The sequence below is a fragment of the Aotus nancymaae genome, unplaced genomic scaffold (assembly GCF_030222135.1).
Source record: "Aotus nancymaae isolate 86718 unplaced genomic scaffold, 86718_ANA_hifiasm-v0.15.2.pri h1tg000014l, whole genome shotgun sequence".
NCBI lineage: Eukaryota > Metazoa > Chordata > Mammalia > Primates > Aotidae > Aotus > Aotus nancymaae.
The window spans coordinates 18675072-18702388 of record NW_026988425.1 but is presented as its reverse complement, the minus strand read 5'-3'; positions in this window follow the sequence as shown (position 1 = coordinate 18702388).

Below are 27317 nucleotides of genomic sequence, written 5' to 3'. Positions count from 1 at the left end.
TATCAATCTATTCATATTTTTAAGAAGTGAAATGACATTTAATGTTCATGTTACTAATTGCCCAAATTATGCAGCTAGAACACTTTCTATAGAAAAGGAACTATATTCTTTCTCTAACAGAAAAAAAATTATTGCTAATATACAATAATATTTTTATATCCAGTAATAGTTTTCTAAATACAACTATTCTAAAGTTTTATTTACAACTACTCTAAGAACTAAGTTTTAGAAGTTAAACTTAGTTTGTTTAGAACTGTTTTATTTGAAACTATTCTGAAGTTTTATTTTATATATGTCATTTGTACGAACATCTAAGAATTTTTAGGCTAATTCTCTTTAGGTGGATATCAATAAACATGAGAAATTTACTCTGAGAAAATAATATATGCTTAATGAAAACAAAAACAGGAATAACAGGATTATTAAGGATTATTGATCAGACTATTAATAATTAGGAAGGATTACTAAGAAGACTTTTGAGAAACATCATATTCTGAGGCTATATGTATAATTCTCATATTTCTATCTTATTAGGTTGGTGCAAAAGTTATCGCAGTTTTTGCCATTAAAAACTTTTAATTAAAAACTTCTGATTCATTTGGTGTGGTACCAAGATTGTATTTCAGTTGCTTTTCATGGGAAGTACTTGTTGGGAATGGATAAATACCACTCCCCCACCTGCCTCCAATTTTTGAAGACATTAATATTGAATAAAAGATCCTACAGAATGTTAAACAACTAAGTTGTCTCATCTGTTTTAATGGCAAAATCTTTTAATGGGAAAAACTATGATAACTTTTGCACCGACCTAATGGCAACAGAAATGACCAACAGTATAGATGTGAACAGACAGAAATAGAGAAAGAAGGAAGGAAGGGAGGAAGGGAGAAAGGGAGGAAGGGAGGGGAGAAGGAAGGAGGGAGGAGAGAGGGAGGGAGGGAGGATAGAGGGAGGGAGGGAGGAACCTGGCTATGTAGTTGAAACTAGGGAAAGTAATGCCCAGAGCCTTAAACTGAGATGGTGAGGTGCAGTCTGTACATTAGGCAGTCTAATAAAGTACTGAGGATAAATGTCACAGTTCTCAGTCCCATGTAAGTGGAGCAGTGCCACATGATGTCAGAGGAGGAGAATATGAAAGAACTAGCCCATTTCCCTGGTTTCTAGGAAGAGACCAAGCCATGGGACCTTCAGGAATCACTGAATGAACTGATAGTGGGTTAGCCTTTTTAAACATATATAATCTTATTTCTAAAATCATAATAATAATGCAGTCACTTCAAAAATACCTTTGTGGGACTGCAGATTCTCTGTGTAGATTTTCTTGACACAATAGCTGACTTCGCTTTCTTGACCCACTGGCAGTTAAAACAAAACATGTCAGTCCTCACCACATTAACACTTGAAGATGATGGCAGGCTGAAAAAAGGCAAATACAGAAAGCTGGTTTCTAGCACTGAGTTGTTTGTTTTGGTTTGGTTTTAACTCTGAGGCAATAATTTATAAGAACTAAATTTTCCAAATCCCTCAGAATCTCAGCCAAGATGCTTTGACCTTTAACTGGAAATCCATGTTTGCATAATCCAGCCATCTAATATTTTCACATTGTCTGTGGGATAATTTATTTTAAACATCTTTCAATATGAACAATTCTATATAAGTGTGCATAAGTGGACTCTAATATACAGTGTAGCAGAGGACAGTTTACTCTTTGATGCAACCCAATCAGCAGTGCATGCTCCAAACCTTGCCACTTAGGCACTTCAAATACTATTATTGAAATTTCCATCATATGTTTGTTAATTAGCATGAGAGGTCTTAGGGAAATTTACAGAAATAAATGGCATTCAAATATGTGGTTTGGTAGAAAGCTCACATATGAAGGAAGGAAAAATATCAGTCAAGATCAGTAATATTTTTGAATTTTCACTTCAAATTCAAAGCTCTGTTGGTTTATGAGTCCTCTGTCTTCTGATTCAGCTCATGTGGCACCAAGATTATACTGCAGTTGCTTTTCATGGGAAGTACTTGTTGAGGATGGATATATACCACTCCTCCACCTGTCTCCAGGTTTTGAAGACATCAGTATTGAATAAAAGATCCTACAAAATGTTAAACAACTAAGTTGTCTCAAGTCTGTTTGCAATGCACATCCAAGAAGAGATTTGTTTCTATCCCTAACTAGTTGAGCAGTTAAGGAGAGCAATTGGTAACTAAACCACACTGTTCTGTGTTTTTCTTAGGAATTATACACTGGACACATTCACATACACATCTATAAACACACATAAACACACACCCAAACACACACACACACCCCTCAGAAGATATCTGGGGGAATATTCTGAAACATAAAAGACAAAACACAAAGCATAGCACAGACAAAATAGATAAAGAGCATAGTAAATGACAAAAATAACTGTTAAATTAACTAATGTAAATTATATCTGTCTTTCTCTCTCATTTGCTACGCACTTTCTCATTGAACAGGAATTCTGAATTAAGAGACTAACCAACATTTCTAAGGTAATTAAAGTGGAAAAGACTGGCAGCATAAAAGTAAAATTACTGCATATGCATTTCTTTCAAATGGCTTCACCAGTGATAAAAGATCCAAATCTCATGGCATGAGGTGTGAGCTTGTATCCCATGATGCAATCCACCCAGCTTTAGCCACAGTGATTGGTTCAGAGAAGAACGTCACTGTAAAGTGTAGGCTACAACAAGCATTGCATCTGTTCCGTGAGGAACTGGCAATGCAATGCCTGCTTTCGTTTCTTGGATGCCCTAAGCTCCATGGACATGAGCCTAGAACCATTTGTGTTTATGGATTCAATCTCATTTGAGCAGCTGGTCTAAGAGATTCAAGCCAAAAGGCAGAGAGAAACACATACAAAAGAAAGAGAAAGTCTCAACAATATTCAAATTTTATGAACCCCCAAAGCCAGTTCTATTCTTTCTACAATTCAATAGCAGAAATTTATACAAGTCCCAACATTCCTTCTGTTAGTGTATGGGGATTCTGTTATTCGGGAACTTCACCAAGATAAGCAGGAAGAGGGGCTGTTACCAGTGACAAGCCATAAAATGGGAAAAAATGGCTGAGTCACAGGGGCTGGGAAACAGGGCTGTCTCTCCCTCGGAAGCTGAGGTAGTGTTATGTGTTAAATTGTATTCCCCCCAAGAATTTATATCCTTCACTTACTCAATCAGGAATTGAGAAGTCAAAGACTGTCAACCATAATAGGGCAGTTTTCCCAGGTCTAATGTAAGGGATCAGATTTTCAGAGTTAAAGTATACACATCAGAAGTCCTAACCCCTAAGACCTCATAATGTAAGCTTATTTGAAAACGAGGTCATTGCAGATGTAATATTTACTTAACATGAGGTCCTAAGGATGGACTCTCATTCAGAATTACTGGCACCCTTATAAGAAGGGAGGATTTGGACACAGATGTATATAGAGTGAAGACTATCTGAAGAAATAGAGGAAGATGACTATCTCTAAGCCAAGGAGAGAGGACGGGAGCAGAGCCTTCCTCCACAGACATTAGAAGAATGATGACACCTTGATTTTAAACATCTAACCTCCAGAACCATGAGATAATACATTCTTGCTGTTTATGCCATCTAGTCTGTGGTACTTTGTGAAGGCAGCCCCAGAAACTAATATAGATTCTAACGATTCAGGTTCTGAGGCAGAAACCAGGTATTAAAGTACTCCTGTAGTATCCCAGTATTTGGACATTGCAAACACTGAGACTTTTTTTTTTTCTTTGAGACAGAGTTTCGCTCTTGTTGCCCAGGCTGGAGTGCAATGGCACCATTTTGGCTCACTGCAACTTGTGCCTTCCAGGTTCAAGTGAATCTCCTGCCTCCACCTCCCAAGTAGCTGGGATTACAGGTGCCTGCCACCATACCCAGCTAATTTTTTGTATTTTTAGTAGAGATGGGGTTTCACCACGTTGGCCAGGCTGATCTTGAACTCCTGACCTCTGGCAATCCACCCACCTCGGCCTCCCAGAGTTGCTGGGATTACAAGCATGAGCCACTGCGCCCGGCCACACTGAGACTTTTTGAAAGACTGAAAATTATTTCACTTCTTTCTACTTTAAGTAAAAAGGCTGCAAGTTAGAAACAAGTTTAAATAAAATAGGGCCTATCTAGAAAGAAAAGTACAAAGCAAGGTAGATCTCCAACATTGTTGAAGGAGGACATTTTGGCTTGTAATATCCTGAGCCAAGGAGAAAAGGCCAGTTAATAAATACAAAAGAATCCAGAAATACTGGGTTCGTTTTGATTAGAAGTTGTTGATTTTAGAGGTTTTCCACAACTGCTTGTTAGCTAGTGAAGTTGACAGTCAATTGACAAGTTAAAGTTCTTAGACTGCCAGAGAAAAATCTTAAATTTTTTCAGCAGTTGAGGAAATGCCAGTCTCCTTCAGCAAAGACTGTTAAACCTAATAGGGCAATTTTCCCAGAGCTAATGTAAGGGATCAGATTTTCTTTTTTTCTATCATATATATATGTGTGTGTGTGTGTTATTGCACTTTAGGTTCTGGGGTACATGTGCAGAATATGCAGGATTGTTGCATAGGTACCTACATGGCAATGTGGTTTGCTGCCTCCATCCCCCTGTCACCTATATCTGACATTTCTCCCCATGCTATCCCTCTGCAACCTCCCTACCCTGCGATGTCCCTCCCCTATTTCCCCCCCAAACAGACCCCAGTGGGTGATGTGTGTGATGGTCCCCTCCCTGTGTCCATGTGTTCTCATTGTTCAACACCTGCCTATGAGTGAGAAAACGTGATGTTTGATTTTCTGTTCTTGTGTCAGTTTGCTGAGAATGATGGTTTCCAGATTCATCCATGTCCCTACAATGGACACAGACTCATTGTTTTTTAGTTTACGTGTACAAATCAAAAACCAAACCTGGGATGGTTGTTTTGCTTGCTTGTTTGTTTGCTTGAGTTTTGAGGCAGGGTCCTCACTATGTTGCCCAGGCTGGTCTTGAACTCCTGACCTCAAGTGGTCCTAAGCCGCAGCCTCCTGGGTAGTTGGGATTACAGGCATGAGCCACCATACCTGGCCAGGTACAATCTGAATAATTTCAAGCATTCAAGTAATGAAGAGGCTCAAATTAAGGAAAGAGAGACCTAGGACATTGTGTGTGGTTTCCCAGGTTTTTCTTTATTACATCAGACACACTCTACGCCAAGGATTACGCATGCAGTCTCTAATAAGGTATATAGGTCAATGGTTCACCTAGCAGAAAACATTTGTTATAAAGTTATTTTATACCCAGATACTCACTTAAGTTTTGTTAAAACCACCTTTGCAAAGATGACAGTGTGAGAAATCTACCATGGCTGACTCCATCTTGCTCCTGGCCCACAGTCTGGCTGTCTTCACTCATTCATGGGTGTAGGTCAAGCTGAACATGGGAGGAATGTATTTATATTTTAACTTTGAAGCAAAAATGGTAATAGTTCCTCCCTAAAACTGATCCCTTCCTTGCTTGGAGGCTGAAGTTGCCTTTGTAAGACTAATGAAAGGCTCCAATATTAGAATTATGGGAGAGGACTGAATTCTGCTAAAATATAGGCATAGTTTCTACAGTCCCTTACTGCTCAGGAGTAATGTGGGCAGAGGTTACATTCATAACTTTGCCAATTGTTTGTATAGGCAGCGATGCTAGTATAGAACTTAAGACTGATCTTTTGAGATGTATTTCAGACCTGCGCTTGTGACTCGTCACTGGTCCTGCAGCCCCTACCCTGTGGCTAATTCAGTGCATGAGGACTGTTTTCCACACCACTATGATTGCATCCTCAACCAACCAGCAGCACCCATTTTCTAGTCCCCTGCCTACCAAATTATCCTTGAAAAACCCTAACCTCTGACCCTTCAGGGAGACTGATTTGAGTAATAACTCTCTCTCATGTGGTTGGCCTCATGTTAATTAAAATATTTCTTTACCACAATATCATGGTCTCAGTGAATTGGTTTTGTCTGTGCAGCAGGCTGAAAGAACTCATTGGGCAAGTAGTGTGATTATAGAGATAAACTTGGCCTGACAGGAAAGAATACAGGTGATGTAGCACCCTGGACCTGAATGTGAATAAAATAGCAGGATTTGACTTCAGGTTTTCTCCTTTCTGTGAGTGTGTTTTGAGTTGCATGTGCAATGATTGCTTAATATCAGGCAGAAAAAAGTTTTGGAGAAACATTTGGAATTGTGTGTATTTTAGGGTCTGTGTGTATGTGTACTGGGCAGTCAGAAAGCAGAAAATTATAGTTCTTCTTGGCATATACCTGCCCATCTTCTCATATTTTTCCAACATAAATATGAGAGGACACATGTTAGTGACCAAATTCCAACACAATTGAATTCCCAACTTTATAGGGCATGTTCTATCAAAGTCAGGGCATTGACTGACAGAAAATGGGATCCTGAAACCTGAAATGGGTACATACTGGCAGATCCCAGTGAAGCTGGAGATAATAAATTCTGATTGTCCTCTTTGCTAGAAGCAGCCCTTCCATGTCTACCTGAATATGATGGTCCTCCTTTTTCTAAAGCATTTATAATGACTTTCCTTGCGGTATTTTTTCCTGCAAGTCCCTGCTGATTCTCTTTGGGGCTTATCTCCATCTTCCTCTACTCTTTGCTTCTAGACCTATAAATAGACTCACCTTTCAACAGGCCCCAAAGAGTAAAACACACAGGATAACATATTAAAAGATCATTGCATATCAAAAGAAAATAAAGCTGCATGTCATTTGCAATTTATACACATAAAAATTTGGGGAGTACATATAGAACTAGGTATTAAAAATGTGGGATTATGATGATAGAAATGTAAAATGAAATCAGGCCAAAATTATTGATGCAGGCCTCCTAAGCAGAGATTCTGAAGGTTTAGTTAGTTGACAGAAATATGGATCCAAAGGTGGTATATATTAAATGAAGCTGAAATGTCAAAACTGCTTCAATGCACTATTACTGAAAGGTGTCCAAAGGCTTTGAAATATTAAAATTCTACAGAGCATTTATCACATAAGTATAAAGTATTTCAGAAATCAGTGCTACCTTCTCACTCACCCTGGGGGTGTTCCACAGGGTACAATCCAATTTCACCATAACTACAAGGAACATATTTGTGAGGGAATGCCCAGCATCCTTGACGAGGTCTGTGGATTTAGTCCTTAGTAGGTCAGATATTATGAGAAAAATTTTGCCATCAGACTAGATCCCTAAATCTAATGGGTATAATAGAAATCCAGAGATGTAAGGTCCAAGTTGTGTCATTTAATTACCAAAGAAAAGATGGATGTGATACCATAATAGATAGTGGAACCAAACAGCAATTAGAATAGCCTGACTCTCAGATACCTGTGGTATTGGCTAGTTCAGCATGATGTTCCCTTCCTAAGAGTAATGGGCAGACAGTTCGCTAAACTAGTATTTCACCTGAATAAGTGGAAGAGTTTTAGGTCAAGAGAAGACATGTCTAAACTGAATCATGGAAACAGTCACATTCTCTCAATGAATTCCCAGACTTGAGCCAGACCTTTTAAATGTCAGGAAGGCTGAATTTCCTTGATGAAGGATCCTGTTACACTGCCAAAATTTTTTTAATCTTTTTTCTGATCTTAATCAAAAGGACCTGTGGTCATGTATCAGGGTGACTGTGCACTGAGAAAATGTACATTCTCAAACTTTTCCTTGATTACTAGACACTGGCTTTGACATGACTCTACTTCTTGGCAATCTGAAACGTCATTGGGGATCAATCACAATAAGAATATGGAAGATCTTAGAAACGTAAAGTGACCAATGAATTTTTAGCTCAGGTCAATTTCAGAGTTAGTCCAGTAAGTCTCTAAACCTAGGCTGTGGTTATTTCCCAACATTCAGAATGCAAATTGGAGTAGACATTGTCATCAATCTGCAGGATCCTCACAATGGCTCCAAGGCCTGTGAGGTGAGAAATATTAAAGTAGGAAACAGCAAATGGAAGCCACTATAACTGCCTTAACATACCAAAATGGTAAACAGAAAGCAGTAACACATCCCTGAAAGAACTGCAGAAATTAGTGCTATAACAACAACCTCGAAGGTGCAAGAGTGTGATTCCCACACATTCCCATTCAACTCACCTAGATAGCCTGTTTGGAAAACAGGTGAATATTAGAGAAGAACAGAGAAGTATTCTAAAATTAATCTCCAATTGCAGCTCCAATTGCAGCTTTTTCATGTGTTTAGGTTGCTTGAAAAAATTAACACATTCTCTAGTACCTAGTATATGAGTATGGATCTGGCAAGTGCCTTTTCTTCGTATCTTTTAATAAAGAATATGGGAAGCAATTTGTTTTCAAATAACAAGGCCAGGAATTCATCTTTTTTTCTTCTCAAAGTTGTATCAATTTTCCAGCCCTATGTAATAATTTTGTCCAAAAAGAACCTGATCACCATTTTCTTTTACAAGATATCACACTGGTCTATTGCACTGATGATATTAGCAAATTACACATGGTGAGCAGAAAGTAGCAGCGACTGTACATATATTTGCAAAATATTTGTGTCTCCAGGGTTAGGAGATAACTCTCGCTAAAAATTTAGTGTCTTTCAACTTTGGTGACATTTCTAGTGTTCCAGTGGTTTGGTTGGTTGGTGTGGAAAATGTCCAGATATCTCTCCTAACACAAAGGATAAGTTGTTTTATCTGGCCCCTCCTACCACAGGAAAAAAAAATGATGCCTAGTGGACCTATTTGTATTCGGCAGGCAACGTATCCAGCATTTGGCTGTGCTTCTCTAGCTTACTTAATGAGGGACATGAAAGGATGTTAATCTTGAGTGGGGCCCAGAACAAGAGAAAGGTCTGCAAAAAGTCCAGGGTTCCCTTAACGTTTGTGCTGCCACTTGGATCATATGAGCCAACAGATCCAATGTTTCTGAAGTATTGGTGGCAGATGGGGATTCTGTTTAGAGACTTTGATAGGCCCTTTTATGGGAATCACAGTGCACATCCTTAGAATTTTAGAAGAATGACTTGCCATTTTCTGCCAATAATTGCTCCCCTTCTGCTTGTTAGTGGAACTCAGCAGAGACTAAAAGTTTTATTATGAACCACCAAGTTACCATGCAGCCTGAGTTGCCCATGCTGAAGCAGGTATTGTCTAATCCACTAACTAATAAATGCAGGCATAGAAGGTACTACTTTGTTATCACATGAAAGTAGATTATACATGATTGGGCTCAAGTGTGTCATGAATACATAAGCAAGTAATGTAAAGTGGCACAAATGATTATGGTCACTACTCCTACTACATTCTATTTTCTCTTCTAGACCATTATGGCCTCATGGGGAGTTCTTTATGACCAGTTGACTGAGAAAGTGAAAACTAGTGCCTGATTCATGGATGGTTCTGCATGGCATACAGGCACCATGGAAATTGTGTGGACAGTTGTAGCATAACAGATCTTTTCTGGGACATTCCTGAAGGATAGTGGTGGAAAAAACTTTTTCCAGTGGCAGAATTTCAAGCAATACACCTGGTTTTTACTTTTGTCTATGAGGAGAAATTGGCAGAAGTAAGAATATAATATGATTTATAATATGAATGGCTTGGTGGGATGTTCAGGGATTTGAAGGAACACGATTGGCTGTTGATGAGAATGAGATCTAGGAAAAACGTATGTGGGGAGACCTCCCTGAATGGACAGAGAGTTTGAAGATACCTGACCCATGTTAACAATCACCAAAGGTAACCTCAGCAGAAAATTATTTTAATAATCAACTCAGTATAATGACCTGTCATTACCCCAGTCAGTCTCTTTCTCTAGCCACTCTCCTTTCATCGCCCAATGGTCCCATGAAGGAAGTGAGTCTGGTGGCAGGGACAGAGGTTATGCATGGGGTCAACAACATGGACTTATACTCACTTAAGGCTGACTTTGCTACAGCCGCTGCTTGTGTTCATTCTGCTATCAGAAGACACCAACACTGAGTTTTTCATATGGCACCATTCATTGGACTGGTTGGCCTTGTGGCATGTTGATTACATTAGATCATTTCCACCATAGAAAGGGTAGTTCTCTGTTCTTAGTGGAATGCACATTATTGATATCAGTTTATTTTTTATGAATGCAGTGCCTCAGCCAATATAACCATCCATGGATTAACAAAATGTCCTATACACTGTTATGGTATTTGAAATAACATTGCTTTTGACCAAGAAATTCATCTTATAATAAATGAAGAGGTGCAGCAATGTGTTACTGATGGTACTTTTGTCATTTTCTGCAACATCCTGAAGCAACTGGCTTGACAGAAAAATGAAATAGCCTTTTGAAAACTCAGTTATAGCACCAGCTAAGTGGCTGCACATGGCAGGGCTGGGTAATGTCTTCCATGATGCTGTATAGTTTTTAAATCAGTGTTAAATATATGGTGCCGTTTTCCCCATAGAAGAAATTATGAGTCCAGGAATCAAGGGGTGCTAGTCATTTACTCACAAAATGTGTGCTTACACTAGGAGACACAACAGTGATTCCATTGAATTGGAAGTTAACACAGCTACCTGGCTGCTGTGAGCTCCTTATGCATTTGAATGAACAGCAAGGAAGAGTGTGACTATACTGATTGGGGTGACTGATTCTAATTACCAAGGGGAAATTGGGCTGCAGTGGAGGCACGATGGAAGTAAGGAAGAATAGGGCTGGAATATAGGAAATCCCTTAGAACATCTCTTTGTACTATCACGTTCTGTGTTTAAGATAACCCAATTTTTTCAGGACAGCTAATAGCTCAGACACCTCAGGAATGACGGTTTGGGTCACCACTCCAGGCGAAGAATCACAAGCAGCTGAGGTACTTGATGAGTGCAAAGGGAATAGAGAACGCATGGTGGATACTTGTTCTTAATTGAAGTTTCATTTCCTATATTTTAAATTCACTTCTAAAATAAAGAAAACTTTATTCTTATAAATCAAGCAATTATCTGAAGATCATAGGACTAGTAAGTGGCAGATTCTGAAATGTAATCCATGACTCACAGCATGTTAAAAAAAAAAAAGGTGGTGATTCAGTACAAAAATGTATTAAGGGGAAAATAAATTGCATTAGTTCATAGTGTTAGCTTCATATCAGCAATTAGAACTGGCCAGTTAGAAAGTGGATACAAAAAGTTTGCAGAAGTCACTAACAGTAGTGTAGTTCCCCCTGTGTCTTGTTAAATAATCAAACCATCGACTGCTACGATAGTTGAATTTAAGTGTGAGGACAAACAACAAATTAAAGAAGTCCCCTGCAGAGAACAGAGGCAGACACCTAAATTTCACACATTGCTGAAGATATAAAAAATTCATAGCAAAGAATTTTTAGAAGAGAAATAGCAAATCACTAGGGATTGAAGCTTCCAAACTTCTAAAAGCCCAAACAGCTTGCTGCCTTCATCTTGTTCCAAGTTCTGGAGCCTCCAGGCTTATCACACTTCCATGATTCCATGAATACAGTCTTATAGGTTAATGACTTAAAGAATAAGAACTCATTGAGCTATATTTCTCAAAGGCAAATGGATGTGATGATTAGTGAGTGAGGATGGGTTTTCATATACTTTAAGCTATTCATGGAGGAAAAATAAGTTGGAGAATGTTTATAGGTTTATCGGAAAAATAATGATCTGAATTCATGCTGGTGGTATTTTTTTTAATTATTTGTTTTTTCCAGGGTACTTGTGCAGGATGTGTAAATTTGTCACATAGGTAAACATGTGCCATGGTGGTTTGTGGCACCTATCAACCAATCAACTAGGAATTAAGTCCAGCTGGCATTAGCTCCTTTCTCTAATGCTTTTCCACGTCCTGCCCTCCCCAGACAAGCCCCTGTGTGTGTTGTCCCTCCTCCCTGTGTCCCTCTGTTCTCACTGTTCAGCTCCCACTTACAAGTGAGAACATGTGGCGTTTGGTTTTCTGTTCCTGCATAAGTTTGCTGAGGATAATGACTTCCAGCTTCATCCATGTCCCTGCAAAGAACATTATCTCATTACTATTTATGGCTGCATAGTATTTCACGGTATATATGTACATTTTCTTTATCCAGTCTATTATTGTTGAGCATTTTGATGGATTCATTTCTTTGCTATTGTGACTAGTGCTCCAATGAACATACGTATTCATGTATCTTTATAATAGAATGATTAATATTTCTCTGGGTGTATATCTAGTAATGGGATTGCTGGGTTAAATGGTATTTCCAGTTCTACATCTTTGAGGAATCACCACACTGTTTTCCACAATGGTTGAATTAATTTACATTCTCACCAACATTGTAAAAAGTATAGTATTTTTCTAATAATATTAAGTAGTACTCAAATCCCCAACCTAGTAACCAAACTACTTCCCTGACTTAGCAAAATCAGCTGAATTCAGGCTATGGTTGTATTAGCAAAGTTTCCTGGTCAGTGGGTCTCCATGTAACTTCAGAAAATGCAAGAGGCTAGAATTATGAAAATAAATACTTATATATCCCTGGCAGTAATCTGAAACACCTGAATACAACTGTGTCTTTATTTGGGAAGTAAACATTTACTTACTGTGTCTCAGTGCTTTTCCCATGAAACAAAATCCATTATCTACACAGTGTCCACTTCATAAGAATTCTATCTTTATACCTTTAAAAATATATATCTCCCCCAAATGATATGCCACTAGAAAACAATTACAAATGCATTAGTTTCGAAAGTTATTAAGCTCTAAGAGTCATTCCTTCAAAGATTTTAAATGTGTAAACCCTTTTACATGTTACAATGCTTTTATAAAGCAAGTGCAATCATATTCCCATGAAATGTAAAACCTTTCTAAAACTTTGTAGCTAATAAGACAAAATCAGTATTCCAAACTCATATAGCCTGAGTTCATAGGTTCTGCTTTTTAGCCTTATACTATTAATAATTGACATTCAATCAAAAGTCAGTAATATTGACATAATTAAGTAATTATGCAAATATTTTATTCAAAAATTAAAACGAATAATTCTATTTAGTAAACACAAATGGACATTCACAATGAAGCCTTTGTACTTTATTAAATAGTTTATTAAATAGTGCCATTGGGACAAATCCCAAAGATAACACCTCAACTCCTAGGTTCTTGTCAATAACTTAAATACCAATATTATTTTTTGACTTGTTTGGATTTGATAAAATAGAGAAGTTTGTTTATTACCCACAAATGGTGAATAATGGTGAGTGAATCAATGAAGGATCATTTGGTTGCAATCAATAAAACTTACTTAGACTGATTTGAATAATAATCACATTTCATTTTGGAAAACACAAGGACATATATTGTCCAGGTTTAAAACACAAACTAAACTCAGCATCCAAGTTATAGAATACTTTTGTGTCATTTTCAAAACCTGGCTTCTTAGCTCTGATTTTTTTCTATCTTTCAATTTCATGTTTATTTTCCCATGGAATAAACTTTTTCTACTTTGTCATGCACATGGTAGAAGATATCTGTTTCACTTATATTGTCTAAATGTCCCTGATACAAGGAAATCAACAGATACCAACCTATATTCCTAATACCAAGAAAGGAGTACTTTTCTTGAGTCAATGTCAACCTCTTGTCTGATCAGCTTTGCTCAGGTTAAGTGGAGTGACATAGCAAATATATGGCTTTCTGCAATCACCTATACAAACTAGGAGAAAGGGGTTTTAGCCTGGAAAATATTTAAATGTTATTTATTTATTTCACAGTACCTCCTAAAGAGCAGCTTTCAGAGGAAGTTTATAACAGAAGTAGCTGAAAATAATAGATCCATTCAGGATTCTGCTTAAACTAAAATACTGCCTTGTTCAACATGTACTACAGAAAATGGAGTATGTAGCAATACATAAACACATAAATAATTTTAAAGTATTACACAAATATTTACTTAAGTTGCTATATTTTCTCCCCTTGAATAAAACTAAAAGCTTACGGAATTAGTCTAAGTGAATAATTAAGGGACAATTTCATTGCACACTAAATTTTATCCTTATTATATTTTAATGTAGATTGTCTCACTTTCAACCAGAAGTGATTAAGTCAAATGATTCCAGGAACCAAGAACAGAGGATAAATAATTGAATCAGCATGCTGTAACATAACTGGGAGTGGCAAATGTTGAATGATTCAATTTGGGAGGTCATTCGGACTACAAAAAGCATAAGGATAGAGCAGATTAAACCTCGCCTTCCTCAGGTTTACCGTCCTCATTCTGAAGGGTGATGTTCAAGTTATATTACTGATTAAGTCCATTTAGAAAATGTTTTATCAATATGGTCAACTAATAGGAGAGAGAGGCAAAATTGTACAAAAAATAAAATAAAAAGCTCAGCATTCTTCAAGAAAACAGATCCATAAACAGTAAATGTTGGCATCTTATATGTCACAGGTTTCCATCAAACATTACTGTATTTTCCTTTTCAGGTAAAGGCAAGAAATACACATGCACACTTGTTTTTCTTTTTCTCAGAGTCATACAAGCACATATAAAGCAAGAGATGCTTGAAATAGAACTGTATATGGTAAAATATTAGAAACAATACAGTGAATACCATCTTAAAATTGTCTATTTGTTTCAATTTAATGAAATGGAATTGGGAAGAGGAATATAGCAGTTTTCAAATTTATTTTTTTAACTGAAGCATGTATACAGAATTTTAGAACTTGAGAGAGACGAGTAGTAGCACACAGTTGTTTATGTTTTCATTTTTCTGGAAACTGAAATATTTAATAATTTATTTAAAAATTTAAAAATCATTAAATGAATACAACATTTATGGCATGCCAACTTAAGAATACTATCTTTAGGCCATATTTTTCTGTATAATTTCCACTTCACTTTTGCCTCATAGTATTTATTTTCAAATTTTTATTCATTTTTAATTTGTAAAATTGTCAATTTAATTGACAAATAATAATTGTATATATTCATGGGGTACATAGTAATGTTTCAATAAATATAATGGGTGATCGGGTCAGGATGTTTAGCGTATCGATAATCTCAAACATGTGTCATTTCTTTGTGTTAGGAATGTTTCACATCCTCCTTCTAGCTATTTGAAACTATGTAATACGTAACTATTAACTGTAGTCATCCTGTAGTGGTATAGAACACTGGAAGTTATTCCTCCAATCTAGCTGTAATTTTGTATCCTTTAACAAATTCCTCCCTATCCTCACCTTTCCCCTACATCCTCAGCCTCTGTTCTACTTTTTACATCTAGGAGATCAACGTTTTCAGCTTCTGCCTATGAGTGAGGACATGTGATGTTTAACTTTCTGATTACGGCTTATTTGACTTAACATGAGAAAAGTTCCATCCACTTGCCACAAATGACAGAACCCCATTCTTTTTTTATGGCTGAATGGTACTCCATTGTGCATATATGCCACATTTTCTGCATCCATTCATCTGTTGCTGGACACATAGGTTGATTCTATATCTTGGCTATTATGGATAGTGCTGCAGTAAACATGAGGGTACAGATGTCTCTTCAACATAATGATTTTCTTTCCTTTGAATAAACCCAAGTAATAGGATTCCTGGATTATATGGTAGTTCTATTTGTAGTGTTTTTGAGGACATGCCATACTATTCTTCATAATGGCTGTGCTAGTTTACATTCTCACCCACAGTGTATGAGTCTTCTTTTCTCTGCATCTTCACCAGCATTTGTTAATTTAGGCTTTGTTTTTTTTAATATTAGCCATCCTAATTTGGGCGAGATATTCCTACATTTCTTGTGGTTTTAAGTTGCATTTCCCTAATAATTAGTGATGTTGAGCATTTTTTCATATATTTATTGATCACTTGAAGGTCTTTAGAGAAATATCTGTTCAGATCATTTGCCATTTTTAAACAGATTTCTTTCTTTCTCTCTCTATCTTTTTTTTTTTTTAACTGTTGAGATGCTTCAGTTTCTTGTATATTCTGGATATTAAGTCCCTGTTAAATTAGTTCACAAAGGTTTCCTCCCATTCTATAATTTGTCTTTTCACTCTGTTGATTGTTTTCTTTTTTGTCCAGAGGCTGTTTTGTATAATCCCATTTGTTTATTGCTGCTTCTGTTGTTTGTGCTTTACAATTTTTTCCCAAACTTCTATCCTAAAGAATTACCCCTATTTCTCTTCTAATCATTTCATTGTTTTGGTTTTTACATTTAAGTCTTTGATCCATTTTGAATTGATTTTTGTATAGGGTGAGAGGTAAGGGGGTGGTTTCATTCTTCTGCATGTGGACATCCAGATTTCCAGCATCATTTATTAAATGTCTTTTTCCCAAAGAGAATTATTGGTATCTTTGTCAAAAATCAGTTGGCGATAGATAAGTGGAACAATTTATGAGCTCTATATTCTGTTCCATTGGTCTCTGTGTCTGTTTTTATGCAAGTACCATGGTGTTCTGGTTACTAATACTTTGTAGTGTATTTTGAGGTATGGTAGTATAATACCTCCAGCTTTATTCTTTTTGCTTAGGATTGAAGCTAAGGAAAAATATGTTAAGACCAAATAAATCTCAGCAAAATAATTCTCTGGCCTTCTTTAATTCCTCTTAAAACTGCTTATTTGCATATTTCTCCCAAACACCATATGCCCAAAGAACATAACAATTGTTTACCAACTTGACGTGAATTCCACATGATCACTTTCCTCTCTTTCTGCAGAGTTTTTTCATATCCATTAACAGTTTCACCTGGAAGGGGAAAAGATTTTAAAATATTCATATTCTATTGACATTCACTGAATGGTTAGGATGGTATTAATCCATCCTCATCCTTCTATGAAGAGATACCTGAGACTGGGTAATTTATAAAGAAAAGAGGTTTAATTGACTCAGAGTTCCTCACGACTGGAGAGGCCTCAGGAAACTTAAAATCATGGAGGGAGGCACCTCTTCACAGGGTGACAGGAGGAAAAATGAGAGACGAGAGAATGGGGAAGCCCTTTATAAAACCATCGTGTCTCATGGGAACGCACTATCATGAGGAGAGCAGGAGGGTAACTGCCGATATGATTCAATTACCTCCCTCTGGGTTGCTCCTGTGACACATGGGAAATATGAGAACTACAATTCAAGGTGAGATTTTGATGGGAACACAGCCAAACTATATCACCAAGGCACTATATTAAATGATTTTCCACATAATTTTATATATCCTTTAAAAACCAGGTGAAAATAAAGAAAGAATACTCAATTATCAATCTGTAGTGGTTTTCATAACAAATCATTCATTACTATTCTTTAGGCTTATTTTATTGCTATAGGCTTCAAGAACCAATATAAAAAATGAATTCTTATTTTTTTTTTGAGACAGAGTTTTGCTCTTGTTGCCCAGGCTAGAGTGCAATGGCATGATCTCAGCTCACCGCAACCTCCATCTTCCAGGTTCAAGCAATTCTCCTGCCTAAGCCTCCTGAGCAGCTGGGATCTGGGATTACAGACATATCCCACCATGCCCGGCTAATTTTGTGTTTTTTTTTAGTAGAGAAGGGGTTTCTCCATGTTGGTCTGGCTGGTCTCGAACTCCAGACCTCAAGAGATTCGCCTGCCTTGGCGTCCCAAAGTGCAGGGATTACAGGTGTGAGCCACTGTGCCCGGCCAAAAACGAATTCTTATTAGATGCTTTTAGATCATATAGGAGAGACCAGAAAAATATCAGAAGGAATTATAGGTTTTTTGTTTTTCTAAAATATGTATGGGTACAAGGTTAAAAAAAGGCTACTAAATACAAATAAAAAGTAGAAGTAGTATATAACATGTTCTCAGGGGCTTAATTTAATTTTGCTAATTTTAAATATTGTTTGGAATGATGAACTAAGGACACCTCTAATTAGCATTCAAGATGGCCGTTTAAGAAAACTGTGACATCAAAAATTCAACCTTATTAGAGATGAGACCTTTATATTATAAGAATTTGTAGTGAACCCTAAAGAGAAGGTTTTGCAACCATCTTTTTACTATATAAATTCAATTTCCCCATTTTATATTGAGAAGTCAGTTGCCCACATCATTAAATACATTGAAAATTGCTAATATTTTGAAATTTTAATTAAAGTTTCTCTGCATTGGAAGATTAAGAGTTCATAGAAAATACACCCAGAGGAAGCTGTCTGATCATGACATTTAGCACCAAATCCCACATTTATTACTGGAATTAATAAAAAAGGATTGCACTCCAAAAAAATTTAACTCATTAATATTATTACAGCTTTTATAATCTTTTTACTTTGAATTTATCTAATTTAGGTAAATCATACATTGCATTCAAACTTCCTATTACAAAGTAACTCTGTTTTTGTCACTTTGATTCACCAAATTTTTCAAACTATTAGTTGTTTTTTTGTTGTTGTTGTTGGTGGTGGACAAGATCAGACACATTCAGGGTTGTGGGGAGTGGGAAAAAACATGAATAGACATTTCTCAAAAGAAGACGTACAAATGACCAACAGGTATATGAAAACTTGCTCAATATCACCAATCATCAAGAAAAAACAATCATCAAAACCACGATGAGCTATCTCACCTCAGTGAGAATGGCTATTACTAAACAGACAAAAGAAAGATACATGTTGGCCAGGATGAGGAGAAAAGGAACTCATACACGTGGTAGAAATGTAAATTAGCACAGCCACTATGAAAAGCAATTTTGAGGTTTCTCAAGAAACAAAAATGGTTGTACCATACAATCCAGAAACCCCAGTATTGTGTATTTACCCAATACAAATCACTATGTAATAAAGATATCTGTGCTTACATGTTTACTGCAGCTATTACTGCAGTAATAGCCTATTACTATTCACAATAGCCAAGAACATAGTTTGGCTCTGCTTCCCCACCACATTTCCTCCAATCGTAACCCCCAGTGTTGCAGATGGGGCCTGGTGGGAGGTGATAGGATCGTGGGGGTGAAATTCTCATGAATGGGTTAGCACCAGCCTCTTGATGCTGTTCTTGTGATAGTGAGTGAGTTATCCTGAGATTTGGTTGTTTGAAAATGTGTAGCACATAACTTTTCTCTCTTCCTCCTGCTCCTGCCATATAAGACATGCTACTTCTCCCACTCTGCTTTCTGCTGTAGGTAAAATCTTCCTGAGGCCTCCCCAGAAGCAACTGCTGCCATGCTTCCTGTACAGCGTTCAGAACCTGAGCCAATTAAACCTCTATTCTTTATAAATTACCCTATCACACATATTTCCTTATAATAGTGTGAGAACTGACTAATAGAGCCGAGATCTGAAATCAACCTAAGTGTCCATCAGTGGAAGAATAAATACAGAAAACTTGGTATATATACAAAATGAAACATTATTTGGCCACTAAAAAGATTGAAGTCATGTCATTTGCAGCAACATGGATGGAACTGGAGATTTTTGTTAAGTGAAATAAGCAAACCACCAGGACATGTGTATACCTATGTAACAATCCTACACAACCTGCACATGTACCCCAGAACTTAAAGTATAATTAAAAAAAAAGAATATTCTCAAAAAAAAAATTGAAAGGGCAGCCAAGAGGCTAATACAATTGACCAATGAGAACATGATGAAAGTATGGGAACAAAGATGGAGATAAAAGGAAAAGTCCATAAGAAACGTAGAAGAAAACCATTATTCAATAATAACAAATCTGATAAAATTAGGAAACCAAAGGCTTAAAGAGGACTTCCAGATTTTGACTTTGGACAGTGATAAGTGATCTGTTCTTCCCACAAAAAAACAAACAAAAAAAAACAGGGAACTTAAAGAAACTTTTGTGGGTGATGGATACGTTTATTACCTTCATTGTGGTGATGGTAACACAAATGTATACATATATCCAAACTCATCAAATTGTGTATATTAACTAAATATACATATTACATTTATGTATATTTTTAGTATATTATATTTCAATAAAGCTGGAGAAAAAAGAAAAAAAACAAGTATTATTTGAAAAAAAAACTTTCACTTATTTGTGGGTTCTACAAAAGCTGATTGCATGGAGGTAGAGAGTGGAATGGTAGATATCAGAGGCCTAGAAGGGTGTAGGGGGTGAGGGAGGAAATGAAGATAGGTTGGTTCGTGGTTACAAACCAATAGATAAAAGGAGTAAGTTCAAAGGTTCGATAGCAGAGTAGGGTGACTACAGTTAACAACAATATATTATATATTTTGAAATATCTAAACAAGAGGACTTGAAATGTTTCCAGCATATAAAATGATAAATACTTGAGGTGATGAATACTAAATACCCTGATTTGATCATTACGTATTCTATGCATATAACAAAGTATCATATGAATCCCATAAATATGTATGAATATCATGTATCAATAAAAAAGTTTAAAAAGGAGAAACATAAGGAAAATTCAAATTATTTTAATATTTAGGAATAATAATAATTATAAAATAACTGTACTAACTACAATAGAAATACTATTCATAACAGGTGCTGATATTCAACTTTTCCCGTAAATTTTACTAATGGTTTTGTATTTTTTGACTGATTCAATTCTTACAACAATCTTATCCACTAAATGTAATTATTATTTACATTTTACTAACAGAGAAATACATTTGGCTCAAAGCCACTGTCTGCTTCAATTGTGGAGCTAGAAATGTCTGTCTGGGAGACAGATGTCTGTCACTCTTTCTTTTATGCTTACATCTATTTTTATCTCCATTAACATTAGAAAATTGAAATCAAAAAGTATAATGTCTGCTTCATGTTAATGGCTATATTTAATCTCTTGGTGGGAAAGGTGTGTTGATATGATTTAAAATTTTCCCAATACAGAATTCTTTATAGTTTCAAAGAGAAATAATAATTCTACAGTGGACAACAAGACTTTGACCAGATGATTAAAATATAAATAAAAGAGTAGGTAGACATTATGTGCTTTAGAGTGTCTTACCCTGAGAATGACACAATGACATGTATGTGGTATTTTGTTTGGAACACATACCTGAATATAATAATAATAAATTATTAGAAAGTTGAAAATGAAAAACATTCTATGTACAAAAGGTGGGTTTATTATTTTTAATAATTGATGTCAAAAACACCAGGGAGACAAATTCTTTGCAATTAAAGAAGATTAAGGAAAATTGACAAGTAAAGAAAACACCAGATCTTAGATTTGATCCTGTAACGGTGGAAAATAATTACTGTAAAGAAGATCATTGAGTTACACAACATAATTGGAATATAGAAAGTGGATTAGGTAAGAGTGTTGCATCAATGCTAAATTGTCAAAAGTCGATAAAGGTACTGTGGTCATATAAAAAAAATCTTATTCTTAGTGTGCTGTAAAGGGTTAACTCAGTAGATATTATATTCTTGGTATAGAAACAGAAAACCATTCTTGGTTTTTGACTTTTTTTTTCCTCTTTACACTTTAAAGATGTGATTTTGCTTTCTAATGAATATAATTATATTCTATGCTAAATTAGATACAAGTATCCATTTGAAAACAATGTCTTTTTTTTCCTTTGGCTGCTTTACAAATTTTCTTTTTCATCTTTGGTATTTAGCAGTTAACTATAACATGCCTAAAGAATTTTCTTTATCCTTCTTGAATCTGTTGTTTTATGACTCAACAGTATCAGAAAATTCACAGATAATATTCCTCCAAATAATTGCTTTTGTAACATGCTTGTTTCCAATACTTTTGGATCTACCTCTTAAAACATTTTCTTACATTCCACGTTATTTCTTAAGCTCTTTTGTGTATTTCCAATTATTTTTTCCCTCTGTTTCAATTTGTTTTCTATTATTTTATCTTCCAGTTTTCTGGACTTCCTTCTGTTATGCCTACCCTGCTTTTGAATCATTAATTTAACCTATTAAAATTTCCACGTATAGAATTTCCATATGATTTTTGCAATCATCTGGCAAAATTATTCACATTTTAATATATTCCTTACCTCCTTTTTTCTGTATCTTCTTGAGTATGTTATAGCTTAGGTTTCATTGAGATTCTGGATTCTTTTCACCTAACTTGCTTCATAACCAGATTAGCAATACATAGCAGCAAATATTTGCTGCAACCCCAGATTCTGAGATAAAGTCTTCCTAAGTCCTGGTTTAATCAGTAACTCCCAAATTTGTCTGAAAATATCTTTTTTTCTCTTTTATTCTTACTTAATTAGGTTTTCTTATTCTCACTTTGAGTGTTGTATTCCATGTTACTTCATTGTAGCTGGACATAGACATGTAACTTCGTGATTTTAATTCCTTGATTCCACCAAACTATAAATACACACACACACACACGTGTATACACACGTTTATATTTATGTTTATATTATAAATTAATTATTTGCAGAGAAGAGGTCTCATAATTTTACCCAGGCTAGTCTCGAACTTCTGGCCTCAAGTTCCCAGAGTGCTAAGATTACATTCATGAGCAAACGTGCCTGATTACAAAACTGTATTTGACACTTTTTGACCCCAGGCACTATTCTATATGCATGTTTTTATATATGAAATTTAAAAAGCTAGAAGAATGAAAGCTAGTGAAAATATCAATTCCTTTCATATTTTTTTAAAATTTTCTCTCTCAATGCATATGGAAGTTACACGTATGAGCCTAAAATAATATAGACCTAGGTTTTAATTTCTCGTTTACTGAAAGATGATTATATGTAATTGAATTTAAAATACATGATTCTCAGTTTTATGTCTTTGAAATATAAATTTTCATGCCTCACAGGAATATGAAAATATAAAATCAAATGTGGTACGTAAAACATTCAGTTGGTTTTTCCATGCATACTGAGAGTTCAATAAATGATGGCAGGTGAATTCCCCAGCCTTAACTTGCTTTATAGAACGAAAAATTATGGGAAGTGATATTAAGTAATGGTGGAAACTTTTTGGAAAATTAATTTTTATCTGCAAAAAGAGCAATTGGCACTTTATTTTTGGAGGAAACACTCATTTGCTTGTTTGGGAAAAAATACTAAATCTAAACATATCACAAACAAAGTTAGATAAACTTTGTCAACCTAAAGGAAGAAGCTGAGGCACAAAATATAATTTCAATGAATTTACTTAAGCTAAGTCTAAGACAATTGCCCAGAAGGCTCAGATCCAAGTAAATTTGGATATAGGATTCTGTTCAGTTCAGCCTTTGTTAAAAGCAGGTAAAAAAGACAACAACAACAAAAAAAGTAGGTAGAAGAGCAGGGGAGACAAGAGTGGGCTGATACAAAGTTGTTTGTCAAGATTTTCATTGGTTTACAGAAGTAATACTGACTGGTGATTGGCTACACATTGTTGAACTACAGGGTATGAGTTATGGTATCTTGTGTGTGGCATGGTTTGGGTCATTTATACAGTCAGTCTAGAGTCTAATAGTAACCACTTCAAGAGAATAACTTAGTTCAATGTGGGATATGGGACATGAGTCTCTTCTCTGGGCCTGATAATTTACAGGAGACTTTCATTCCTTAGATAAAAGTTTTTTTTTTCTTTCTCAACTTGAATTTATATCAGATATTCTGTTTTTTCTTTAGATAGAAATAGGCTTGATTCTAATACTTCTTAAATGATTCCCTTTTAATATTGTTTTCAAAAATGTTTAGTTGCATGATTATAAATCTTAGTTATCTCCTCAATCATATTTCTTTGAGTTTTGGAATTACTTATGCCTCAAATCTGTACAGGATAGTAACACTATCCCACAGTAGTTTAAACACAGAGTATGATGATAAATATTTGAAGTGATGAACCAATTAACTAGCCTGATTTGATAATTCCACAAAGCATACATGTATAATTATATTTAAAATATTGCATATAAAATATACACAACTGTTGTTTGTCCATTAAAATAAAATAAACCAAAAATTATTACTATACTGAATGATCAATTTATGTATCCTTAAAAGAAGGAAAAACTATAATAACTATTCTAGACTCTCCTAAAATAAGAAAAGAACAAAAGTTCATTAGAATTTTAAAAATGTACATGTTTTCCATATATAATGTCATTTGATTTTGATTCATTTATTTTAGAGTTTCTTTAGTACTTTTCATGTGTGATTGAATATTTTGGATTGTATGACAAACAAAACAATGAATCTGTCTTCATATATTTGCTTTGTACTACTGAGGAAACAACAAAAAAATCGGTAAACATAAATATGAAGATTTCAGTTCAAATCCTATAAATACCATTGAACACATAAATAGGGTATGGTGAAATAGAGATGAGAAATACTATTTTATAGAAGTTAAAATATTTCAAAAGTGGCAATCCTGTAAGAGATTCAGTGAGGTATAACCTGGCTGTAATGAAATATCAAGTCCTGCAAAAATCTAAAGGAAGATACCAGCAGCTGCGCTAGTAAGTACCAAGGCACTGGGGTGGGAATGTGCTTTAAATGGTCAAGAAACCAAAAGGAAAACATAGCCTAGGTATAGCTAAAGTGGAGGAGGGTGTTGCCTGAAATTAAAGTACTGATAGGCCAGAACATCTTAATGTTGTGAAAACCACAATAAGGACATGAAAGATATTGAAGAGATTTTAGCAGAGTGAGATGTGATGTGATCTCTGATTTTGTATAGTTATTCTCGTCTCTGTGTAGGAAATAGTACATTAGAGGACAAGAGAGGAAACAGGAGGCTTTTGACAGGGAAATGTAATAATCAGTGTGAAATATCAATGGAGTTTCAGGGGAGGGAGAAAGAAGAGGAGCTGACTGTAAGAACAAAACAGGTCAAATAACCATATGTCATTACAAAAGCTACCATATGTGACAATGTGCAAATATTAATCACGTGATTTCTGTTGACTCTCAAATTGAATAGACAAATCTGAAATTTAGAGAACAATTGCTGATTGAGATTAACACTTCAAAACTAACTATGAATAAATATTTTATATTATTTTATTATTTTTACATATATCCAAAGACTATTGATCTGTTTAATAAGAGAAATTTTTGTATAGTCTTTTTATTAAATCATTTTTAGAATTTAGCATTTTCCCCAAAGCATATAAAGAATCACAGTTTTCAAATATTGGAAGGTTATCAGTATTAAGAGAGGCATTTATGTATTGATACTACAATGACCTTGGGGATAATATTGTATAAATGAGAAGATGAGAAAAAATATGCTAGTATAAAATTGCTTTTCAAATATGTTACTTTTCATCTTTCACACTGAATTACCTAAACAAATGACATACAGTTTATTGCATACTCATTTTCCCGTTATTTTTTTGGTGTTAGTAAGTTTGGGACACATTAGACAGTGGTTTTGAGAATATTGAACTAATGTTTCTCAAATGACATATTATTAAAAAAAAATGGAATACCTTAAGCTAAAAGATTTCAAATTGTTGTTGAAGGACATATGAGACCATATATGTGTAGAATTAATGAGCTGCCTAAGGCCAGTATCGTTTTAATCTCTCTCAAGTTCCTAATCCTCTAAATTTAAAACTTTATATCCTTCAAAAGTTATAATGCCTATTTATATTCCTGATATTACAAGATATTCACATTTCATTGTCACTTTTATGAAACAAGTTTGAGAAGTCTTTGTGATGAAAAGTAACAAATGTGTTTTAAGTTATCCCTGAATTCTTTGAAAATTATCTTCTATTTATTCTAAGAATGGGAACAACTATACTTTAGATAGCTATTATAAAAGCAGCAGAGTCTGGGTAAATTGTGACATTGCCAATTTGTCAGTAGAAGTAACGTGAATTGTTTGTAAAAATCAGTCTGCATCATATGATCGATGAAACCCTCAAAGTGCTTGATTTTTATCATTAAATACTTTAGGTTAATAAAATGGTCCTATGAATGAAATAAATTATGCTATTCTGTAGTAGATGGTGTTTGTTGTCAAGAAGTAATAAATAGAACTCAAATACAATAGGCATTTTTACTGAATAGAAAGCAAAATAAAATTGTATATATACACACGTGTATATATACACATGTGTGTATATGTATAGCTTTGTGTGTGTGTATATATATATATATATACACACACACATACACCAATACATACTGAAGATTAGAAAACTAGCTATTGTGGCAAAATGAAAGGTAATTTAAGATAATACTCAAATTAACCATTTCAATTTTTAATGGTGAATGAAAATAAAATGGCAGAACTGAAAACTGAGAAGTAGGAGATTGTTTTTATTACTTTTTGCAGATTTCAATGATGGAAAAATTATTTAAATAAAACTTAATATTTAAAATGTCTTAATATTTGAAACATAGTTTATTTGTGTGTATATGTGCAAAAAGTCATCACTGTCTTTAATTGCTATTATTTTCCCTGGAATATATTGTATAGTGTACTCTTTTATTTTCCAAATTACAACTATTATTTCTTATTATTTCAATGCATTACTTCACCCATTTAGATATAGAGAGATGCATATAATCTAGATATAGCTATTTTATGTTTATATAATTTAATGGTTTTCCACTTGCACTTTTTATTCACACCATTTCATTATGTATGGCCCACGTAACTATTTCTCAGCCTATGTATGTTGGTGAGTCACTTCTATCTTCCCTTTGGGCTCCCTTTCCTTTCTGCATTTGAATGAGAGTTTTTCTAAATGAAATTCTAGTGTCATGAATCTATAAACAAATGGAAAGAAGTACATTTCAAAACTTCTGGTCAAAGGAATACATTTGTCATTTTTTAAAAGACTTTCAGGGTAGTTTTCCCAAATTTCTTGCTAACTTATGCAGGCATGCCTATTGTTCCCATTACATTCAAATCAGGTAAATTTTGAAAAATCACAAGCATATTTGCAAAATGCATTCATGTTAACATCATAAGAGAATTTAGTCCATAAATGTATGTGTGTGTGTATATATATGTGCATAACATTTTCCAAACTAGATTCTGGATAAAAACCCTTATTGCTAACTGTCTCTCATCATAATGTGCTAAAAGTTAAAGACAAGTTGGTAAAATAACTAAAGACAGGACACTATCCTACATGAAATTAATTCATATTAAAAATTGTAACATTTCAAATGGTAACTCACAAAACTAAATTGAATAGAAACTATAAAATATACTTGATAAGAAAGGGTTTGAGCTTTAAGATCTTTCACATTACTTTAATAATTCAAATATTTCAGACAATAAAATATCAACAGGCTTTCAACAATTTTGAACAACTATTTAGACCTTGGACAACTGAACAGACTTGTTGAAGCTTATAGAATACAAATTCTCTTATGATCTGCATCAAGGTTGTTTTTGTCAAAAGCTGCATGTCAATTTT